The sequence below is a fragment of the Lutra lutra genome, chromosome 3 (genome assembly GCF_902655055.1).
Source record: "Lutra lutra chromosome 3, mLutLut1.2, whole genome shotgun sequence".
NCBI classification, from domain to species: domain Eukaryota; kingdom Metazoa; phylum Chordata; class Mammalia; order Carnivora; family Mustelidae; genus Lutra; species Lutra lutra.
Window position 1 is genome coordinate 169721166 of NC_062280.1, and position 22284 is coordinate 169743449.

Sequence of the window (22284 nt, forward strand, 5' to 3'; positions counted from 1 at the left end):
TGAAATGATTACCATACTCAAGCTAATTAACATATCCATTGCCTTACATTGTTGTCTTTGTATGTGTGTTGTGAGAACACTTGAGATCTACTTTCTTACTAATCAAGTATCTGAGTCACCATGCTATACATTAGACCTTGAGGAATTACTCATAGCTGAAAGTTTGCACCCTTTGACCAATATCTTCCCATTTTCCCCAGGTATGTTAGTGTTTCATGGGAAATAATTTTCATCATAGTACAGTAAGAAGAAGAAAAAATAAATGTACCTGTAGCATATTTTTAAAAGCAGAAAATATCTCCAGGGAAGCAATCAATCTACAGCCCTGCTATAGGAGGAAAGCCAAAGGTATTTATTTCATCAAGGCGTTGTTATATAGACGGAGAAATTCCGTTTGTGAATCATGGCAGCCTCTCCCAAATAATCAGAATATTATGTGAGGCTCTGAGTTACCCAGAGAGGGCTTGCTAATCAAACATCAACTCCATTTGCAAATTCCAAATTGGAAATTTTAATAAGGTTCAACCACCTGAATTGCTTTTATTAGCAGTATTCTCTTTTGGGGGGACCTAGGAATTATGATTCCATAGACTCTTTACAGTAGTAAAATCAGCCTTGCTTTGATTAACCCTGTGGTAACAATATCAAATAATTTAATTAGTTTTATTTTCATTATTTTATAGATCATGTGTTGGAAAATGTTAAATAAGATAAAGAAGTGCATTTTTTTTAAGTGGTGGACTCATCACCCTTTCTTCTTCTGTTCTCTAAAATAACAAAGAAACAAGAAACAGAAGCCAAACTAATAAAATTGAAGACGCTGGTAGCCAGAATTGTGGAAAGACTGCCAAGTGCAGTGAAGGTCAAATGGAGACGAAGGAAAATGCTGAGAAAGCAAACCCAAAACTAGAATTTCAAGCAATGGGGCAGAACACCATTCTTCAAAGAGGGTTTTATGAGTTTCACCAAGTGATTAGAGTTAATGCCAACAATGATGGCAAAAGTGGGTATTGTGAGCCTCTTGAGGAAAGTATGTCACTTATTCCTGCTCCCCGTCCCTAAAAAGCACAGCTTGAAATGAATCATGAGGAAATAGTCATACAACCTAAATTGAGGGTATTATGGACATCAGCAGAAATGGAAACCCACACAAAATTTGGTTCCTGCGCTGAGACTGATGATCAGACACACTTGCCCCAAGATGATATGGGAAGGTTTATTACTCACATGATGAAGTTTTCTGGGTGATGTGGGTGGCTCCCAAGTACATCCAAAAATAGAAAGAGAGGAACAAGAGACTGGCTTTGGGTTTTTATTGTCATTAGAAGTGGGGCAGAGTGAGGGTTCCTGCATAGGTGTAGGTGCTTGTCTGGTTTAAACCTCCAAATGGACCCAAAAAGGAACTATCTAGGTTTTCTTACCCTCTTGCCTACATGTGTGGCAGAAGGGGAAGAAGCAGAGAGACACTGAAAAGTTGTCAACAAAAACGAAAAAATAGTAAGATTGCTTATTACAAAGGGACACTTTGAGAAAGAATTGGCCTAAGCTCTTCTAAAATGTCAGTATAAAGATGTAAAATCATATAGAACTATTCCAACATTAAAGAAGATTAAAGAGACGTAGCAACTAAATTCAGTGTGTGATCTTACATTAGAACCTGAATCAGAAAATAATACTCTAAAATATGATATTGAGGCAATTGTGATATTTTTAAAAGATTTATTTATTTGAGAGAGAGGAAAGAGAGAGAGCAAGTGAGTGGGGTGGGGGGGCAGGAGAGGGAGACAAGCAGTCTCCTCACTGAGAAGAGAGCCAGATGCAGGGCTCAATCCCAGGACCCTGAGATCATGACCTGAGCCAAAATCAAGAGTCAGGTGCTCAACCTACTGAGCCACCCAGGCACCCCTGGTGAATTCTGAATATGAATGACATATTGTACTTATTTGGTATCAAAGTTAAATTTCCTTAATTTAAAAATATTATGCCATAGTTATCTGAAAGGAGGTTTTTGTTTTAGGATAACCATAAAGTATTTATGGGTAAAGAATCATGAAATCTGCAATTGATTAAATAATAATATTTCTATATATACATTGTAGGAATGTAAATACTTATACAGATAAAGAAGGCAAATATATCAAACATATCAAATGTCATCAATTAATCTAGTTAAAGAGTACATATACACAAGTGTACCTTCTTGCAAATTTTCTGTAGCTTCAGGTTTCTCCAAAATAAGAAGACAAAGTAAAGGACATGGTGTGAAATCTTTTTCCTGGAAATAAAAAATGGATTCATAGTACTATTTTTTTGTTGAATGTAGAGAAGAAAAAACTCATATGCTTGCATATACCCCGGTTCATATCAAATAACTTCACTTAATACCAGGAAGAATATCTACTAACCCAGATAATTATCTTGCCCAGTTTGAACATAAACTTGTGCCAACAGCAAGTTCACTTCATGTCATCAACACAAAGAAGCCAGCACAAGACACATGCAAAAACCAATAACCAGTGGTTTGAAGAGTCTTAGGACTGTGGATACAAACCTGAGCCTCCAACCACCTTCTTCAGTCACTGCCTTCAGCTCTGCTATGTCAAATTCCCTTTCCAGTTCCTTAAGGTCACATTGGGGAGAGTCCATAAATTTTCAGTCATATTTAGTTATTAACACTTTAGTCCATTATTATTGTTTCAACCAGACATTCAAATTAAAGCTCTCCTCCTTGTCAACACTTGTCACTTCTTAACTTTTTGTTTTTAGCCATTCTGACAGGTATAAGGTAATATCACATTGTGGTTTTAATTTGCATTTCCCTGATGATTAGCGATGTTGAACATCATTTCACGTGTCTAATGACCACCTGTATGTCTCTTGGAGAAATGTCTGTTCAAATCCTCTGCCCATTTTTTTTTTAAGTAGGCTCCACGCCCAGCATGGAGCCCAACGTGGGGCTTTAAACTCATGACCCTGAGATCAAAACCTGAGCTGAGACCAAGAGTTGGACCCGAACTGACTGAGCCACCCAAGCACCCATCTGCCCATTTTTTAATCAGATTGTTTATGGTTTTTGGTATTGCATAACATATTTATATATTTTGGATATTACCTCCTTATCAGATGTATTATCTGCAAATATCTTCTCCCATTCAGTAGGTTGCATTTTTGTTTTGTTGATGGTTTCCTTTCTGTGTAGAAGATTTTATTTATTTTTTTCTTAATTTTTTAAAAGATTTTATTTATTTATTTGACAGAGATCACAAGTAGGCAGAGAGGCAGGCAGAGAGAGAGAGGAGGAAGCAGGCTCCCTGCTGAGCAGAGAACCCGATGCAGGGCTCGGTCCCAGGACCCTGGGATCATGACCTGAGCCGAAGGCAGAGGCTTTAACCCACTGAGCCACCCAGACACCCCTATTTATTTTTTTAAGAAGCTTTATATTTTGGTCTAATTCTAATAGTTTATTTCTGCTTTGTCTCCCTTGCTTCAGGAGACTTATCTAAAAATGTTGTTATGGCCAGTGTCAGAAAAATTACTGTGTTCCTTTCCCGATTTTTATGGTTTCAGGTCTCACACTTAGGTGTTTAGTCCATTTTGAGTATATTTTTTTGTCTGGTACAAGAAAGTGGTCCAGTTTCATTCTTGTGCATGTGGCTGTTCTGTTTTCCTGGCACTATTTATTGAAGAGATAAATCTATCTTTTCGTCTGTTGTGCATTCTTGCAATGTGTCCACCTAAAACTCATGTAATATTGTATGTCAACTACACTCAAAAAAATTTAAAATAGAATAAACTAAAATAAAATAGTACCTAATAAGACATCAAAAAACATAGTAAAACAAACAAAAAACAAAGTAAAGTTCTTCCCTTCCACCCAAAGTAGAGCAGGTTTGAGATGGAGGAACCTGAAGTGAGGAGGGTAAGGAGAAAGGACACTCATCCACTTTCTCTCTCTCCTAAATCTAACTAATCTAGACCTGGGGATAAAAATAAGAGAAGACAGGGAAAAGCACTTACATTTTATTTATTGGATGAAGAGGTAATCCTAATGGATGTGTGAGAATCTTTTCTGGCTACTGCTGAATGGTTACAGATACCTTTTGTGGCTCAGGAATCCAAATGCTAGCTCACATGTAAAGTTACACGTGAACCTGAAATCTGACTTCAGTTTAGCTTCTTCCATCTCCTCCCTGTAACATGGTATGTTTAGCAGCACCTTGCTGCTGGGAACCTCCTCAACCAGAAGGCAGCTCTGTTTTGTTTTTGTTTTTTGTTGTTGTTTTTTTTTGTTTTTTAATTTTATTTTTAATAAACATATATTTTTATCCCCAGGGGTACAGGTGTGTGAATATCCAGGTTTACACACTTCACAGCACTCACCATAGCACACACCCTCCCCAGTGTCCACAATCCCAGCCCCCCTCCCCCGCATCAACCCTCAGTTTGTTTTGTGAGATTAAGAGTCACTTATGGTTTGTCTCCCTCCCAATCCCATCTTGTTTCATTTACTCTTCTCCTACCCCCTAGCCCCCCATGTTGCATCTCCTCTCCCTCATATCAGGGAGATAATATGATAGTTGTCTTTCTCTGATTGACTTATTTCGCTAAGCATGATACCCTCTAGTTCCATCCACATCGTCGCAAATGGCAAGATTTCATTTCTTTTGATGGCTGCATAGTATTCCATTGTGTATATATACTACATCTTCTTTATCCATTCGTCTGTTGATGGACATCTAGGTTCTTTCCATAGTTTGGCTATTGTAGACATTGCTGCTATAAACATTCGGGTGCACGTGCCCCTTCGGATCACTACGTTCGTATCTTTAGGGTAAATACCCAGCAGTGCAATTGCTGGGTCATAGGGTAGTTCTATTTTCAACATTCTGAGGAACCTCCATGCTGTTTTCCAGAGTGGTTGCACCAGCTTGCATTCCCACCAACAGTGTAGGAGGGTTCCCTTTCTCTGCATCCTCGCCAGCATCTGTCACTTCCTGACTTGTTAATTTTAGCCATTCTGATTGGTGTGAGGTGATATCTCATTGTGGTTTTGATTTGTATTTCCCTGATGCCGAGTGATATGGAGCACTTTTTCATGTGTCTGTTGGCCATCTGGATGTCTTCTTTGCAGAAATGTCTGTTCATGTCTTCTGCCCATTTCTTGATTGGATTATTTGTTCTTTGGGTGTTGCTCTCTTAGAGGGATGATACTGGGAAAACCCAGCTTCCTCCCAAGTACCCTGAATACACTGGATATGTTGCTCCCTTGTCACATTTAGTAGAGATAGCAGCCTACTTCCCCATGAACCCCTCTTTCTATTCCACCGTCTTCCTTAGCTGCCTAAGCAAATGGCAGCTAGCAACAAGAATGTCAGTCTTCCCTATCATCTGATTCTCTGCTGGCATTTCCGTAAATCCTGGCTTTGAATTGGATTAGGAAATAGCTTTCTACCACCAATATAAGCTGTAGAACCTTTATGATTTTCCTTTCCTCCCTCTGGTCACAGAGAAAATGGCATAAACTGTGTAAAACAAAAATTGGGAAGAAAGGGAAAAATAATGTAGATGATAGTGTAAATATTGTCTTTATTGTAACAAACCAGGGAATAAAAGAAAAGGTTTCAAGTTGTTAATCAAGAATAAAGATGTTGGGATGCCTGGGTGGCTCAGTTGGTTAAGCAGCTGCCTTCAGCTCAGGTCATGATCCCAGCGTCCTGGGATCGAGTCCCACATCGGGCTCCTTGCTCGGCAGGGAGCCTGCTTCTCCCTCTGCCTCTGCCTGCCATTCTGTCTGCCTGTGCTCTCTCTCTCTCCCTCTCTCTCTGACAAATAAATGAATAAAATCTAAAAAAAAAAAAAAGAATAAAGATGTAAGTATACATAGAAGTAAAAAGTGAGTAATGTCAAGAAAATGAAAAAAAATGTAATATAAATATAATATTAACTAGTGGAGGGAGAGAGAAGAGGAGAACGCAATAAGTCTTATTTTGTCAATGTTCATAGTGGCTATAGAAATAGAAGTTTAAATACATAAAGTTGTATTGTAGTCTAAAATATAATAAAAATAGGAAGATCCCAAATTATAAACAGAAATATAACAGGTAAAGGATACCATATCATGTAGTAAAACATGAAAAATAAAAGAAACATTAACACAAAATTTAGCATAATATATGAAGACTAACCGAAACAAAACAAGTATATCATATTGATTAGTATAAATGGGCTAAAACTCTTTTTGAATAAGAAAGGCCAAACCAAATATTTCCTGTTTACAGCATATTACCAGCCTCTAAATCAAAAGGAGTTCAGAAAAGTTGAAAATAAAAAGATGAGCAGAAATAAAAAAGCAAACAAAACAGGCAAATATAAACACAGATAAAATGAGAAGATCTTCATATCAGAGTAAACTGACAAATAAAGTAATTTTATAATGATACTGGGTACAGTCTATAGTAAAAGTCAAATAATTATATAACTATATTTTCCAAATAAAATGAACATAAAAATGGAGTCAGCCTCAATTATAGAAATACAATGGGAAAATACTACTGATAGTAAAATCTAATTCACATTTCTTTATCTATAGAAGTTTGAAGATGAGAGACCTAAATAAAAATAAATATTTTCTGATAATTATGTATTAATTCTATATTCTAAAAACTAAAAATCTTTTCAAATATCCATGGAATATTTACAAATATTTACAAATATGTAAATATGGAATATTTACAAAAATTGACTATATATACAGCCACAATACACACATCATTAAATTCTAATACTAATTTACTAATACTAATTAGTATTACTAATACTAAATTACTAAATTACTAACTAATACTAATACTAAATTACTAATACTAATACTAATAACTAAATTCTAATACTCAGTGATCATGAAGCAGGAAGAAAAACCCTCACAAAATTGAATATAAAAATAAAGTATAAGTAGAAAATAAGTATAGTAAAAATGTTCTATATTAAAAGATTTGAAAACAATTAAAAGAAGTGTTCACAAGATTTACACATTAATTCACCAGAAAACATGAAAATCTATTAACTGTTGAATTAAAGAAATTAGGGAAATAGCATGGCGAAGTATAAAAATACACTTTTATACTTTATAGCAAGGTATAAAAAAAGAGATAAGAAGAGAAAAAGGAAAATTTATAGGGACAACAAGCAGAAGTTTATCAGTTATCATGCAGAAAGATGATAAAACCACTGAATAAAGCAGAAGTGGATAGTAAGAGAAAATATAATAAAATAAAATAATCACTAAACTTTCTTAGGGAAGGGGTGAGAGAGCAACATAATAAATAAGAAATGACATTGGGAAAATAACCTCATGTGGCTAGAACATTAAAATATTCCTATGAGATCACTTTGTTCAACTCTGCACAAATACATTTGAAAATATACATGAAATAGATAATTTTCCAGGAAATTACAACTTTCTCAGCTTGCATAAGATGATACAGAAAATCTAAAAAAATGACACTTTGTCTCCTCATAATGATGGCCTTGTTATTTCAACTCTTCTGGAACATATAGAAAGAAGAAAGCTTTCTTTTTTATTTTTTTAATTTAAATTCATTTGCCAAACTATAGTACATTATTAGTTTCAGGCATAGTGTTTGTAATTCATCAGATGCATATAACACCCAGTGCTTATCACATCATTTGCCTTCCTTAATGCCCCTCACCCAGTTACCCCATTCTCACCTCACCTCCCTTTAGCCACTCTGTTTCCCAGAGTTAAGAGTCTCTCATGGTTTGTCTCCCAGAAGAAAGCTTTCTGATTATTATTTAATGAAATGATCATGAAAATGATATTAAAACCTGAGAAAGATAGCCCTAAAAGAGAACTATAAACAACTCTCAGTCACAAACACCCAGAATATAGCCACAAATACCAACTAATTGATCTCAATTGATGAAAGAAGTGACACTCTGACCAGATGTGGTTTGTGAAATAAATGCAAGGTTATTTTAATATGAGGAAATTTACTAATATAATTCACTATATCCATAATGTAATGGAGAAAAATAATTTCTTTTATATGTTGCTGAGGCATTTAGGAAAATTCGACATTCAATCTTAAAAACAAGCTAATCAAAAAGCCTCGATAAAATAGGACTATTTTGATACATCCTAATCATGTGGTCTGTGTGCATGTCTCTCTCTCTCTCACTCCTCCTCCAGGGAGACACTGGAAATCTCTAGGAGGGCTCAGACAGGTGCCTCAAGCAGGGAATGTAAGGGCATAGTGAAATGAATGGTGGAAAAATGATTTGTGTGTATATATAACTTCAACACAACTGATACAAGATAGATCAGGTTTATTATTTCATATGCTAGTTGACTATGAATTCCATTATAGAAAATAAGCTAAAATCTACCATACTTTGGTATTGAAGTGGTAGGGCTTATTTAAGGGAAGACTTAATTAGGTGAGGTGCTTGATGGGTGCACCTACACCATTTAGAAGAAAATTATGAGATAAATACAAAAGGTTACTAATTACTGGCAGAGCTCACTCTCTTATAATGCAGATTAAAAGAAATGATATAGCATGAAATTGCATTACACATCTGTCAAAAGCAAACTAAAATGATTATATCCTATTTCATGCTGTTTTGAACATTGAGGTTATTTTTTAAATTCTAGAATCATAATCTTATTGCTTTGACAGCATGATACCAAGTTCTACTTTAATGTAATGGGAAAAAATAAAGAATAATATAAAAGAGTTATCAAAAAAGAGAATTTTGTTCAAGTGACAAAATGATTTGGACAAGGATGAAAAGAAGAAGATACTAAATAATAAAAATATGAATGATGCCCTCATTCTGGTATCATCTATACACATACTGTCAGTAGGTGAGAATTCTTAGCATTATATGTCTATTAGAAAGATGTCTTCTCTGAGTAGAATATAAAGCACATTAACCTCGTGGTCACAGCTTAATAGTGTAATATGAGTGAATACACTTTAGAAATATAGTGAAAATATAGTTAATGTAAAAAAATGTTAAAAATAGTTAATATAACTATATACATGTTAGAAATAGTAAATATGTATAAAATATTGTTTCTCCCTTAAAATTTCTATAGCACTCACTTATAGTCTCCTAGAAAAAGCTCTGTTCCCAACTTACTGTCATCTAAAACTGGTGAACATAAAGCTCTGGGAAATTACTATGGAGAGGAAATAAATAAACGTGCTGAGTTGTGAGAGGTGCAGATTTGGTGCCATATACAGAGTGCTGAGGTGGGAAAGGGAGCCTCACAGAGTAATAATGGTAGATCTTTATCTTCAAAGAGGGGTCAGTCCTCTTTCAGTGATTGTCAGTGATGCATCGGTCATAAACAGGGCATTCTAGGCAAGTGAGCAGAAGCATGGAGGTGTTGAAACCGGTTGGCTTGTCAGGGGTGCTGCAGGCAGTTCTCTCTGACTCAGATAAAGAGTCTGGGAAGTGATACAAAGACAAAGCTGAGGAGGGTCCCTGGGTGGCTCAATCAGTTAAGCATCCAACTCTTGGTTTCAGCTCAAGTCATAATCTCAGGGTCATGAACCTTGCGCTCCACACTCAACAGGGAATCAGCTTGAGACTTCCCTTCTCCATCTTACTCTGCATCTAAGCCTCCCCCCATGCAGTTCTCTCTCTCTCTCTCTCTCTCTCTCTCTCAAATAAATAAATAAATAAATAAATAAATAAATATTTTTTTTAAAAGATAAGACTGGGGAGTAGATAAGGCTAAGATAAGATAAGAGCTTTTGGTGCAATACCAAGGATTATGAACTTTCTTCAGAGTAAAATGTATAATAAAAACTGTTAAACAGGAGATGTAGTATTGGTCTTTGGAAGGTCTCTCTGGCCATGATATGGAGAGTAGATGGGGCAGGGTATGAGAGTAGAAGGAAAATATCTTGGCAGAAAATCTTTCTTGGGTTGATGGACCCTTGAACTACGACAATAGAAATAAAGATGCTGAGAAGATGCAGGTTCTGTGTGATGGCCGTGGATACAGAGTCTACAGAACTTGGCAATTGAGGGACTATTAGGAGAGCATCTATGATATAGATGAATAATCTAGATTTTTGTCTTTGATGATTGGGCAAATGTTGGTCTTTTCATTGAGATAAGGAACGCAAGATACGTAGGTTCTAGGGAAACACGGGGACTTATTTTAAACAAGTATGAAGAGGATGTCAGGCAACCAGCTAGGCTATTGAAGCTTGGTAAGAGATCAGGCAGAGAGAGATGCATCAGGTTGTTTTGTTTTATGTTATTTTCCACACATAGTTGGGAGTCACACAGAATTTATCAATAACCCCTTTAATGATAAATGCTGGTGAACAGCATCATTACTCTGGACTCACAGAATGCCAAGATCATACTGGTCTAAATGTAAACTCTTGAGTATATTTATGACACCCTGATTAATTTGCCTCCTGGCTATGTCTCCAACTTCATTTCTTCCAATTTTTCTTTTCTCACTCTGCTCTAGTGATACTGATATTTTTTCAACTTTTCAAGCAGTGTTTTTGTTATAAAAATTTGTCCATTCCTTCTGCCTGGGATTCCTTTTCATTCTGCCCTCCCATCACCAAAAAACAAACCAACTTAGCTCTTTCTCATCCTTCTAGGTCAGATACTTCACTTGCTATCACAAACTAACATAGGTTCATCCACCTTGTTATTTCAAGCCCTTAATGGCTTCCCTCAGAATCCTGTTACCCATGTAAATATATTCCTTTACAATCTTTCTCCCTCCCAGTAGACAGGACAGTAAACTGCTATCTTGTATACTATTTTATCTTGAAGTCCTATAGCAGTGCTGGGCACATTAGAGGAATTCAATAAATATTGTTGAATAAAGATATGAAAAAACAATTATGAATCTAATCATTATAGAGGGAAAAAGAGTCCTTACAGATTATGACATTAACTTGTCATAATTTAGGTGTCTTTTTTTAGCAAATATCTAAAGTCCTCATTGATAGATCTCCATTTTTCTCTGTGCATACGGGTCAAGCATGCAGCTACTGGTGAGACTAGGAGAAAGCCACACTTTCCTAGGTTCAAATACTAGGATTTAGATTACGTCATCTTGAACTAACTTCTCTAAGCCTAACCTCCTCATCATCAAATATGGAAAAGATCTCTCTCTCCTATGGCTATCCTATGGCTCTGTGGTAAAGATTAAATGATGAAAGAATCCAACCCCTACTGCAGAGATTTACTCATGGTAAGCACTCAGGAAATGGAGGCAATTATAATACTGCTCATACACCCAAAACAAAACCACCTGCTATAACAGGTGACAGTGACTATTTTATTTTGAACTACGAAACATTTCCAACTTAGCAAAATCAGAGAAAATATGTGATAAATCACATGTACCTATCAAGGCTTCAACAAATATATCAGCTCATGGTCAAGGCTATCTATCTATAACTCATCTATCTTACTCTTATACATTATTTGAAGTACATCTCAGATATCAGATTATTTTATCCATGTTTCTAGATGTACGCCTAAAAATATTTTTATACTTTTAAACATATCCACAATATGATATCACATTTAAAAATAATAATTTTTTAACATAATCAAATATTCAGTCAATATTCAAATGTTCCCATTGGTGATATACATATATTGCTAATTGCTACTGGGTGTAGAGCAGGCTTTCTTGAGCGGAACAGTGGCCTTCAGCTGAAGCACAAGTCTTCTTGATACATTCTTACATGGAAGGAACCTGAGCTTTAAGTAAATAACAGGCTAACAGTCCACCTACCCTCTGATCTCCTGTGGCAGTTCCTCATGGCTGAACCCAGTGGGAGGCTAGAGAGCATGGAACCCTTGTTGATACAGTCAGTGCAGGTCAATTACTGAAAGCAGAATGCAGAGCTGAGAGGGTTGAAAAGTGGATCTGGAGTGGTAAACAACAGTTTCAGCATGTCAGTGATCCATGCAGTCTTTCCAGAATTTACACCACACACACACACACACACACACACACAGAAAGACACACATACACACACACACACACACATTATCCCTTTTACTAAATTATTAATCTTTCATATCAACACTGTTCTGAATTTGTACGTCAACATAATGAAGTACTCAAGAGCACATGGATTAAAGTGGGCCATAGGAGAATTTGGGAAGAAAGACCATGAAGTAGAGTTGAAAAATTTAGAAAATAAACTACTTGCAATGTCGGCTTCACCACCTCATTAAGATGTGATTACTTGCGACCAGAGACTACACGAATGTTTTTATTCTCTTTTTCCTTTCTCTACAATGAGGTCTGGTAGCCCCAAATACTTGCTCATTTACACTTCCAGCTAGGCCTGGCCGTGTGAGACCATTTTAGTCAGTGGGATGGAAGTAGCAGTCACTGGGTAAGAAGTTTGGGAAACTTTTTTTTTTTTTAAAGATTTTTATTTATTTATTTGACAGAGAGAAATCACAAGTAAGCAGAGAGGCAGGCAGAGAGAGAGGAGGAAGCAGGCTCCCTGCTGAGCAGAAAGCCCGATGTGGGGCTCGAAACCAGGACCTGGGATCATGACCTGAGCCGAAGGCAGCGGCTTAACCCACTGAGCCACCCAGGCGCCCCAAAGTTTGGGAAACTTTTTAAATGGAGCAGACAACTCTAGCAACATACTCTCTGGCTTTCTTTCCTCCTTCATTCCTGCTGGCAGGCAGGCACAGCGCCTGGAGGGACAGCAAACACATTGCAAGCATTAGGATGAAAACCACCCAGTGAGGCTAGTAGAGCAGGAAGAACAGAGGAGCCTGTCTTCTGAATGACATCCTTGAACAGCTTCACCATACCAAGGCTGCCACAGCTTATTCTGAGGGAATAAGAGCCCTTATCTGTTTAAGCTGGTGGTAGATCTACATTCTGTCATTGGAAGTAAAAAAAAAAAAAAAAAATCCTTCCTGGATTATATGCTTGCTGATTTTCTTATTTGTAACAAGAACTGTCCATCAGAGAGTTAGGCTGTTGGCAGGTAGACAGGGGACATTGCGATGCCTCCTAGATTTTTTTTTATCCCTCTGAGGTTCTTTTGGTCATTCATTCCAGCCACCATGGTTTACTACTATAGGTAGTGTGAAGGAATATGGTTTACTTACTCTGGATTCATTCACTGAAACAAAATTTGGGCTAAGAACCAGATGTTTCTGCCTCTAACAACAAATTTAACTGTGGTAATAATTAAAACAGATATCTGAGTTTTCTTCCCAAGGGAGACTAGACAGACTAGAGAGCTAGTCCATCAAAGAGAATGCATGGGTACAATTTTATTCCAGTTAGGGAAATAGAGGTTCATATATGAAAGTAAAAAAATAAATAAATAAAAATAAAAGTCAGCTTTTAAGATGAGCTTTCAGCTTTTTTGCCATCCACTTTATGGTCTCATGATTTTGCTCAGTAATACTAAAGGTGCACTTCAGTAATCTAAGACACTCCAGGAGCCCAATGAAGAGCAATTACAGATTTTTATAAGTTAGGGCCTTGTGCCAAGAGTCATCCTACATCGGATTAAAGATGGTTCTTAAAGGAGTGAGATGCATTTTATGCTTCATATGTTTTTTAAGATTATTTATTTATTTATTTTGAGAGCGAGCACGCATACGTGCACAAATGGTAGAAGAGCAGGGAGGAGAGGGAAAGAGAGAATCCTAACCAGGCTCCATACCCAGCCCCAGGCAGGCTTGATTTCACAACTCTGAGATCATGACCTGCATCGAAAGCAAGAGTCAGATGCTTAACCAACTGAGTCACCCAGGCACCCCTAAAAAAATTTAAAATTCGTGTTTTAAAGTTGCTCAATTCGTAAGACTGAAGATTTTGTATCCTTTTTGCCCTTTTATTTAGGTAGCTGTTTTCATCAATTTTTACATATCTATAACTCCTTTTTCCTACCACTGTTTTCTTAAAAATAAAATGGCATAAAGGAAAATCAGAAAATACAGAGAGTCAAAACACTTAATTCTAGACACTGCTCTTGGGTGATCACCTTGGCCACAGCATGACTGACCTTGACAGGAGATCTCTAGGAGTGCTGCTTAAGAGAGGCGTCACAGCAGGAGTCTGGCTGGGAAGGGGGGTTGGAAAATTTATCAGCACAATACGGTGCGGTGGAGTTATGTTGGAGATTGGAGCAAGTGCTAAAGCCCTCCTTATTTCCTTTTGCCCACCGCGACCCTCTGCATCTTCATTTCTTCATTTGTAAATTACAGAGACTGGTTGAAATATAAGTATTTTAAAATTCTAATTCTACCTTGGGCTCTCTATTATTTCCTAACTTTCATCACATTCTCATCACTTACACACTTTTGATTCCAACTTTTACTTTCCCCTGGCAAAGTCACTATCAGGCTTCCCCTGACACATAAAATCTGTACTATGTCGTTGCTGTGCCAAAGTTATATGTTCCTCAGAGCTTATTTTATCTCATGAGATTACTCTAGGCCAATTATACATATTTTATTTTTCATAATGTTTGATGAGCTCCAGAGAAGCTTGTCACATAAGTATATTGTGCAATGGCCCTGACATACGAGGTTTACCTGATTTTCAGAAAAGCACACTGAAACTCATAGATCACTAAGTAACAAAAATGACCACTGCATTAGCTTTTTTAAGGTGGTTTTACACATATTATCACACATATTTCTTTCTAGGTGGTTTTACACGTATTATCATACATACACATATTTAGTGTTTCTGTTATGAGTATTCCTAAGTGGTAGATATTACTTCCTTTTTTTTAGGCAACAAGTGAGAGGCTGAGATGGGTGACATATCTCACCTCAGTAAATGGTGTCATCCTCTTTCAAGCCCAAATCTCTTTGACTCCAAGAGCCATCTCTTCCAACCACAGGATTCCACTACCAACTAGGCTCTCCCACTTTTTTCATGAATGTAACCAGCCCTGCTTACTTTTCTTCTTGCTAGATCAAAACTCCAAGTAGACACAACATTAACCATCTACTCGTATACTTGATGACTAGCCTATGAGATAGTGTATCATTTTCAAGATCAGTTCTTCACTCCACAGTCAAATAAAATGTTTCAAAAAATCAGGGAGACAGGGTCCAAGTTCCCACTCTAACTTTGTGCCATGGCAAAGAGCTCATGGCCCTGGGGCGGTGTTGATTTTAGCAGTGCTCACAGAGGCCTTAAAAGGGAAAGCATTTTATTATTAGATAACTGATGCAGAAAAAATAGGCTCTAATCTGCATACTTCCTAAAAGTGATTTAAGGTGATGACTTCAAATAAAAATGAGCAGATATAATAAATGGCAAAAGAGAAATGATGAAGCACAAAGCAAACTTCTAAAATAAATATAAGATAGGTTCCACATACCAGAAGAGAAATGCGAACAAAGAGAGAAAACTTGTGAGAGAAAAGACCTGGAAAGAAATTGCTGTAAGAGAGAGTAAAGCTTCGTCCAAACAAGTCTAGAAGCCCAGCTGGACACAAAACCATGAACGGCTACTGCACAGCACTTCTCAAACTTGACCATGCATGTAAATCAACTGGAGATCTTGTTCAAAGGCAGAATCTGATCCAGTAGAACCAAGATGGGGCCAAACATGCTTAATAAGTTACTGGATCATGTGGACTATAAATAGAAAGAGGCTACGTTAGTAGTCCAATAACCAAAAACCCAACCTAATGAAACAAAAACAAAAACAGAACTTTATTTTTTATCTGATAGTTATGAAGCCAAGAAATACTTAAAATGGTAAAACACCATAAGCTAAGAAAGTATGGACCAAATTCCTCAGAAGGACCCAACTTTGCTGACATTTTCTTAATTTTTAATTTTTTGAAATTTTTATTTCAGTATAGTTCACACAAAATGTTGCATTATTTCAGATGTACAGCATGGTGCTATAAGTTTGTCCCTTCGGCTATGCTCACCACAAGTGTAGCTACCATCTGTCACCATATAACACAATCACAGTATCTATCCTTACAATACCATTGACTATATTCCCCATGGTGTGCCTTTTTTCCCTATGACTTATTCATTCCATAACTGGAAGCCTGTATCCCCTATTCCCTCTACACCTATTTTGCCCACTTCCCTACCCCCTCCCCTCAGGGAACCATCATTTTGTTCTCTGTATTTTGGGGTCTGATTCTGCTTTTTGTTTGCAAAAATCCTAGAAGAAAACACAAACAGTAATTTCTCTGACATCGGCCATAGCAGCATTTTTTCTAGATATGTCTCCCAAGGCAAGTGACATCTTGATCTTGATCTTGGACTTGTAGCATCCACAACTATGTAACAATAAATTTCTGTTATTTAAGCCACCCAGTTTGTGATATTTGTTACAGAAGCCCCAGCAAACTAATACAGAAAGAAAATATGTCTCTATAGAAGGAATATTGCACCACATGTCATCCTGAACTGTGATTTAATGAGAACACCCTGAAGTGTCCCTTAGCCCTGAATATTTGTCCCCTCTTCCTCAGACATTGCCTTCTTTTACAGTCATTAGCATGTGTTTGCCTTTGTGAGCTAGTTTCTGGGATATTAAGTCATCTCGGTACCAAAAAAGATCAATGAATGGTATTCTGTTCTTTCCCACTTGAAGAGACTACTATTGTGGTTTTCTGGGCCTGAAGAGGAAAGGGAGGCTGAAAAGAAAAATAACTTGTCTCCCCACAGTTACTTCCCCCAGTGATTTCAAACTGATAAAGAGCTCACCAATTTTTTTTTTGAAATATATATGTGAATATCTGTTTAACAAAGCCTAAGAGCTTTGTTTCATCCCCTACATCATTTTCCCCACCTATGAGCAGACAAGATCTCATGCTTCTGCAGCTACCACTGCTATTCTCATGCTCATGTAGTTTCTTTGCCACTTCTATCCAGTTACTTAGTAACTGCATGTTTGCTACCACCCATGGAGCTAAAGCCCTGTCCATCATCTCACCTACTACATAGCTACTGCCTATTACTGTTGTATATACTTAATATGTATTACTGTACCATATAGCTAGTGTGTATTACTACAGCCCATAGCTAGTGTATATTACTGTAACCTGGAACTAGTGTATATTGCTGTAATAGGTGGTTAGCATACTCATTTCTCTTTGGATGGATCACACATATGATTTACTGCCCTCTAAGAAAGAAACATCAAGACTAACAGGAAATCTATCCTGATCTGGATTCTTGTTTGAAAATAGATTGAAATAGAATAGAATACCACATGAGGGAGTGTTTCTATCAAGTGCCCAGTACCTTGTATCAAAGCAAAAATTGCACTAGACAATGTTAAACAGTTGAGGAAGATTTTATTCAAGGCTATTGCAATACAAGAGAGAGAACAGAACTTAGTCTGATCTTGACACCACAGAAACAAAGAGTTGGAGAGTTTTTAAGAACTGTGATAGAGGGATCGTAGGGTAACCTATGTTTAGTAATTGTCCTTGCCCAGAAACCAAAGCTTCCTAATATCTTCAGAACAGGAGTTAGTTTTACAACTTGGAGCAAGGAAGCCTCAGAAATTAGGCTCTTACCCTCCTACAGAGAATGGGAATAGGGGACACTATGTTCCTTGATGATTAATTTCAAAGGGATGATTCCCATGTCCTTGAAAAAGATAGTGCAGGGTTGTAAACCTGGAGAAAGGCTTTTTAAAAGATTTACATCTCAAATAAAAAAAGAATTTACAATTACAGGTTTTCTAACACACATGCTCTAAGGAAAGGGAGGTCAGGATGTAAAGGCAAGAAGAAGCCTTGTCTAAAGTTTAGGTAGGCTGAAGGAAATGTTCACACTGCCTTGCTCACCGGATAGGTATGTGGATAAGTGAAGTATCAAGTAACAGTTTGCCTTGATGCAATTAACCATGTATTTGGCAAATCTCCTGTGTGGATCAGTAATTCCCAAATGGGGTTGGGAATAGAATCAAAACTATTTGAGGATTTTTCAAAATACAAATTCTCATATCCTGCCCCTGGATATTCTGATTTCATAAAGTTGAGGTGCCTCCAAAGAACTTGAGTTCCTATATAACCTCCCAAGGTACAACCAAATATGTCTGGGAACTAGTGGTTGAAGTTAACATTATGATGACAATATGTTTCATGAGGTAATTGTGAGATATAACATAGGATTTGTTCTCATCCATTCCAGTTTCTAGAATGATTTTTTAAATGTTAGTTGAATAAATTGATTTAACTAATTTATGCATGAGATAAAATTGGTTTATGAAAAATTTGTTGTCTGCATTTATAATTACTCTTTCTGGCTTTTGGCTTCACATCCTAATGTTTCCAAAATAGAATTTATCAAATAAATAAGAACACTCATCTATTGAATTTTTTATAAATTTACTAGTATCTTTTTAAGCAGGAAAAATGAATTACTTTGACCTGTCTGTTCAAACCACTCAGATTGAGCCCTTTAGTTTGGTGAAAGAAGAGTAGGCCCTCCAGAGAAAGTCAGTGTTCCCAACTCTTCCCTATAGGCTGAATACCATTAGTGTAAGACTGTGAAAGCACATCTGTTTTTCCTTATGAAATTCAAACAATTGCCTAGCCTCTTGGCTCTTAAGTAAAATGTTCAAGGGTTCACATGACAAGACTTTGTTGTATATAACAAATCTGTTGTATATAATGAATCTGTTGTAATAATATAATCTGTTGTATATAATGAAATTTAAACTGTTTTTGCTAAAGACGGAAGAAGGGGTATAAATAAATGGCTATGAAACATCTGGTTAAGATCTGGAGAAAGTTGTATTTTTTCCATGTCTCCCAAAGGTTTGTTCTGTCACCCATGGCTTTGTTTGAGTTCCTGCTGGCAAAAAAATCATGGAGAAGTACAATGTCTGGAGCCTACTATGGCTTCCTGCTTGGCTGGAACTGTAGCTAGTCCCTGGACAGGCAGAAAGCAGCTGTGCAAGATTCTGTGTTTAAAATAGTGTTGCTTGAGGGGCGCCTGGGTGGCTCAGTGGGTTAAAGCCTCTGCCTTCGGCTCAGGTCATGATCCCAGGGTCCTGGGATCGAGCCCCGCATCGGGCTCTCTGCTCAGTGGGGAGCCTGCTTCCTCCTCTCTCTCTGCCTGCCTCTCTGCCTACTTGTGATCTCTATCTGTCAAATAAATAAATAAAATCTTTAAAAAAAAAAAATAGTGTTGCTTGATAGAAACCAATGCAACTCACAGGGCTCTGCAATACATCTCTCTTGAAATATTGTACCATGTGCAAATTTGTTTGTCTAAGATTCAATTCTAGAAGTTTAGTAGTGTTATATAAACAACAGGGAGGGGAAAAGATAGGGTGCACAGATTCAGGAAAAAAAAATATCACTTTATACTTTGCTCAGATGTAACTAATTATGTGCCAGAATGCTTTATCTCACTTTAACTTGATGCACGTGACTGTGTATGTGTGTGAACAATTTAAAGGATGGAAAAACTTCAACCACTTAAAACTGAGAAACCTATATATTTGGAGCATGACACTTTTTAAATTAATCACGTAAAAATAAATATTTGTCAGTTTTATCTCACAGATGCTTTCTTTACATTTATCAACATGTGAAAGTGAATACTAACATATAGAGGAAAATATATAGTCAAGTTAGCTTAAAATGATCAATATTAAGTGAGACCTCAGAGAACATATTTAAATAATATTAATAGAATGACTTCATTTCAAAGGTCATAAAAGTTTAGAAGTTTAAGTTTTACAAGCCTGTATTTTTTTAACTAATATACACTGAACATTTACTGTAAGCCAGGGAATATACCAGGTCCTTTATGTGGATTAACTAATTTAAATCTCATTGCATTGCATTATAATGGCATTATTACACCCATATTATGGGTGAGGAAATCAAGGCTCAGAGTATTTAATACCTTGAACAAAGTCAAAGCTTGTTGGTGACAGAAGATTCACTCTCCAGGCTTTTAACCTCTCTCCCTTCCTATCTTGATTCCTGTGTCTGAATTACGTAAATTCCGCACTTCACTTTGTTTTTTCAAATTTTTTATTTAAATCCAATTTAGTTAACATACAGTGAATTTTTAGTTTCAGGGGTAGACTTTAGGGATTCATCAGTTGCATATAACACCCAGTGCTCATGACATCAAGTGCCCTCCTTAATACCCATCACCCAGTTACCCCATTCTCCCACCCTCCTCCCCTCTAGCAACCCTGATTGTTTGCTAAAGTTAAGAGTCTGTTATGGTTTGCCTCCCTCCCTGTTTTCATCTTATTTTTCCTTCCCTTCCCCTATTATCATCTTTTTATTTCTTAAATTCCACATAAGAGTAAAATCATATGATATTTGTCTTTATCTGGCTGACTTATTTTGGGTAGCCCAATACTTTCTAGTTCCATCCATGTTGTTGCAAAGCACTTCATTTTACGTGTTTAAACAAAACCAGGCCACCTGAGAGGCAAAAATATACTTTGTACTTTATGCTTATAGCAAACCATTATTGCTTTGACCTGTGTTCTGTCTACCCTGTGTTTATTAATATTGGTAGAGGAGATTGTGCAAGTGAAATAAGTCAAACAGAGAAAGACAATTATCATATGATTTCACTTATCTGTGGAACATAAAGAATAGCATGGAGGTCATTAGGAGAAGGAAGGGGAAAATTAAGGGGGAGAAATTAAAGGAGGAGGCAAATCATGCATGAGAGACTATGAACTTCGGGAATCAAACAGAGAGTTTTGGGGGGTGGGAGATGGGTGAGCCTGCTGATGAGTATTAAGGAAGGCACATATTGCATGGAACACTGGTTGTTATATGCAAACAATGAGTCATGGAATACTACCTCAAAAACTAATGAGGCACTGTATGGTGATTAACATAACATAAAAATTAAAAGAAAGAAAGAAAGAAACTGTGTGGTGATTTAAAAAACATATTTTTGTATAACAAAATTTATCTAAGAAAAATGGTCAGGGAATGAATTTAATTATTTAGTGAATGATTCTAAATCATGCTTTCTAAATTAAACTACAAAATGACGTTGATGCTTAGCATGCATAAAATTCAAAAAGGGAACGGAAGAAATTTTTGATAGACATTTTGTCAGTTATTTGAGTTGGCTAGCTTTTTTTCATGAAATTGCTTTGTTGATTTATTATTTGTGTTGGTGTGATGTAAACAGAGTATGTAATAATGGCCAAAAGTTAATACAGCTTTCAATGTGTTAAACCACAGCAATATATAGATGGAAGGGTTCTTACTATTCAGTGAACCCCATGCAACACGGGAGCCCCTCTACAAAGATTTATAGCCTAATCTTCCCATTAAATACATGAAGAACCTGAGCCTAAGCTCATTTAAGTGACTCAAAGTGCGAAAACTTCCCAATTTTCAGTCCACTGTTCTTATTACAAATGTTTCCTTACAGTAGCCTCTGCTTTACTGAATTAGTGTCTAACACAATCAGCTACATAATGGTGCCAAAATATGAAAGGAAAAATTATCTGTATATCAAGCAAGACAGCAAGGTGGACTCTAACGGACATCCCATGTGGTATTAGAGAATACTTAGTACTTAGCTTGAAACCTGGGGTTCAATCCTAAGATTTAACACCTGTCCCCTCCTCCTGCCAAGCAGTGTGACACCCTCACATGTGTACAAATATGCAAATCACAAAACTAATCTCATATCCTCCATTCATCCTTCTTGTTGTTTCAAACCCCCATATATAATCCCCATTGATTTTTCCATAGGCATAACAGTGGCATTTCCAGGATCTTTAAAACTTTCTTTTCAAGCAAGAAGAAGAAGAAGAAGAAGAAGGAGAAGGAGAAGGAGAAAGAAGGAGGAAGAAGGAGGAAGAAGGAGGAAGAAGGAAGGAAGAAAGAAAGAAAGAAAGAAAGAAAGAAAGAAAGAAAGAAAGAAATTTTAGTCATAAGGAATAAATAGGAGTTACTAGGCCAAGACAGTAAAGTATCCATTCCACAAACCCATGATAGGAAATAATGGGGTTGACCAGAGTTACAGTCAACATGAGCCTTGTCCCTGAAGCTGTGCAAGTAGCAGGGATGGGCTCCAGTACATAACTTGGAGACTTTCAAAAATTCTGAGTCCCTCAATACTAGCCTCCAAATTCCACCCAATGAAGCTGTTAACAATTTACTAAAATTCTATTTTATTCAAGACTTAAGTAATAAAAGTGATTTAATGAAAAAAATATAAGCCCTTACACCCGAGTCCCTATCATTCTTAGATTCTCCTTCAAGTTAATGGCTTTGA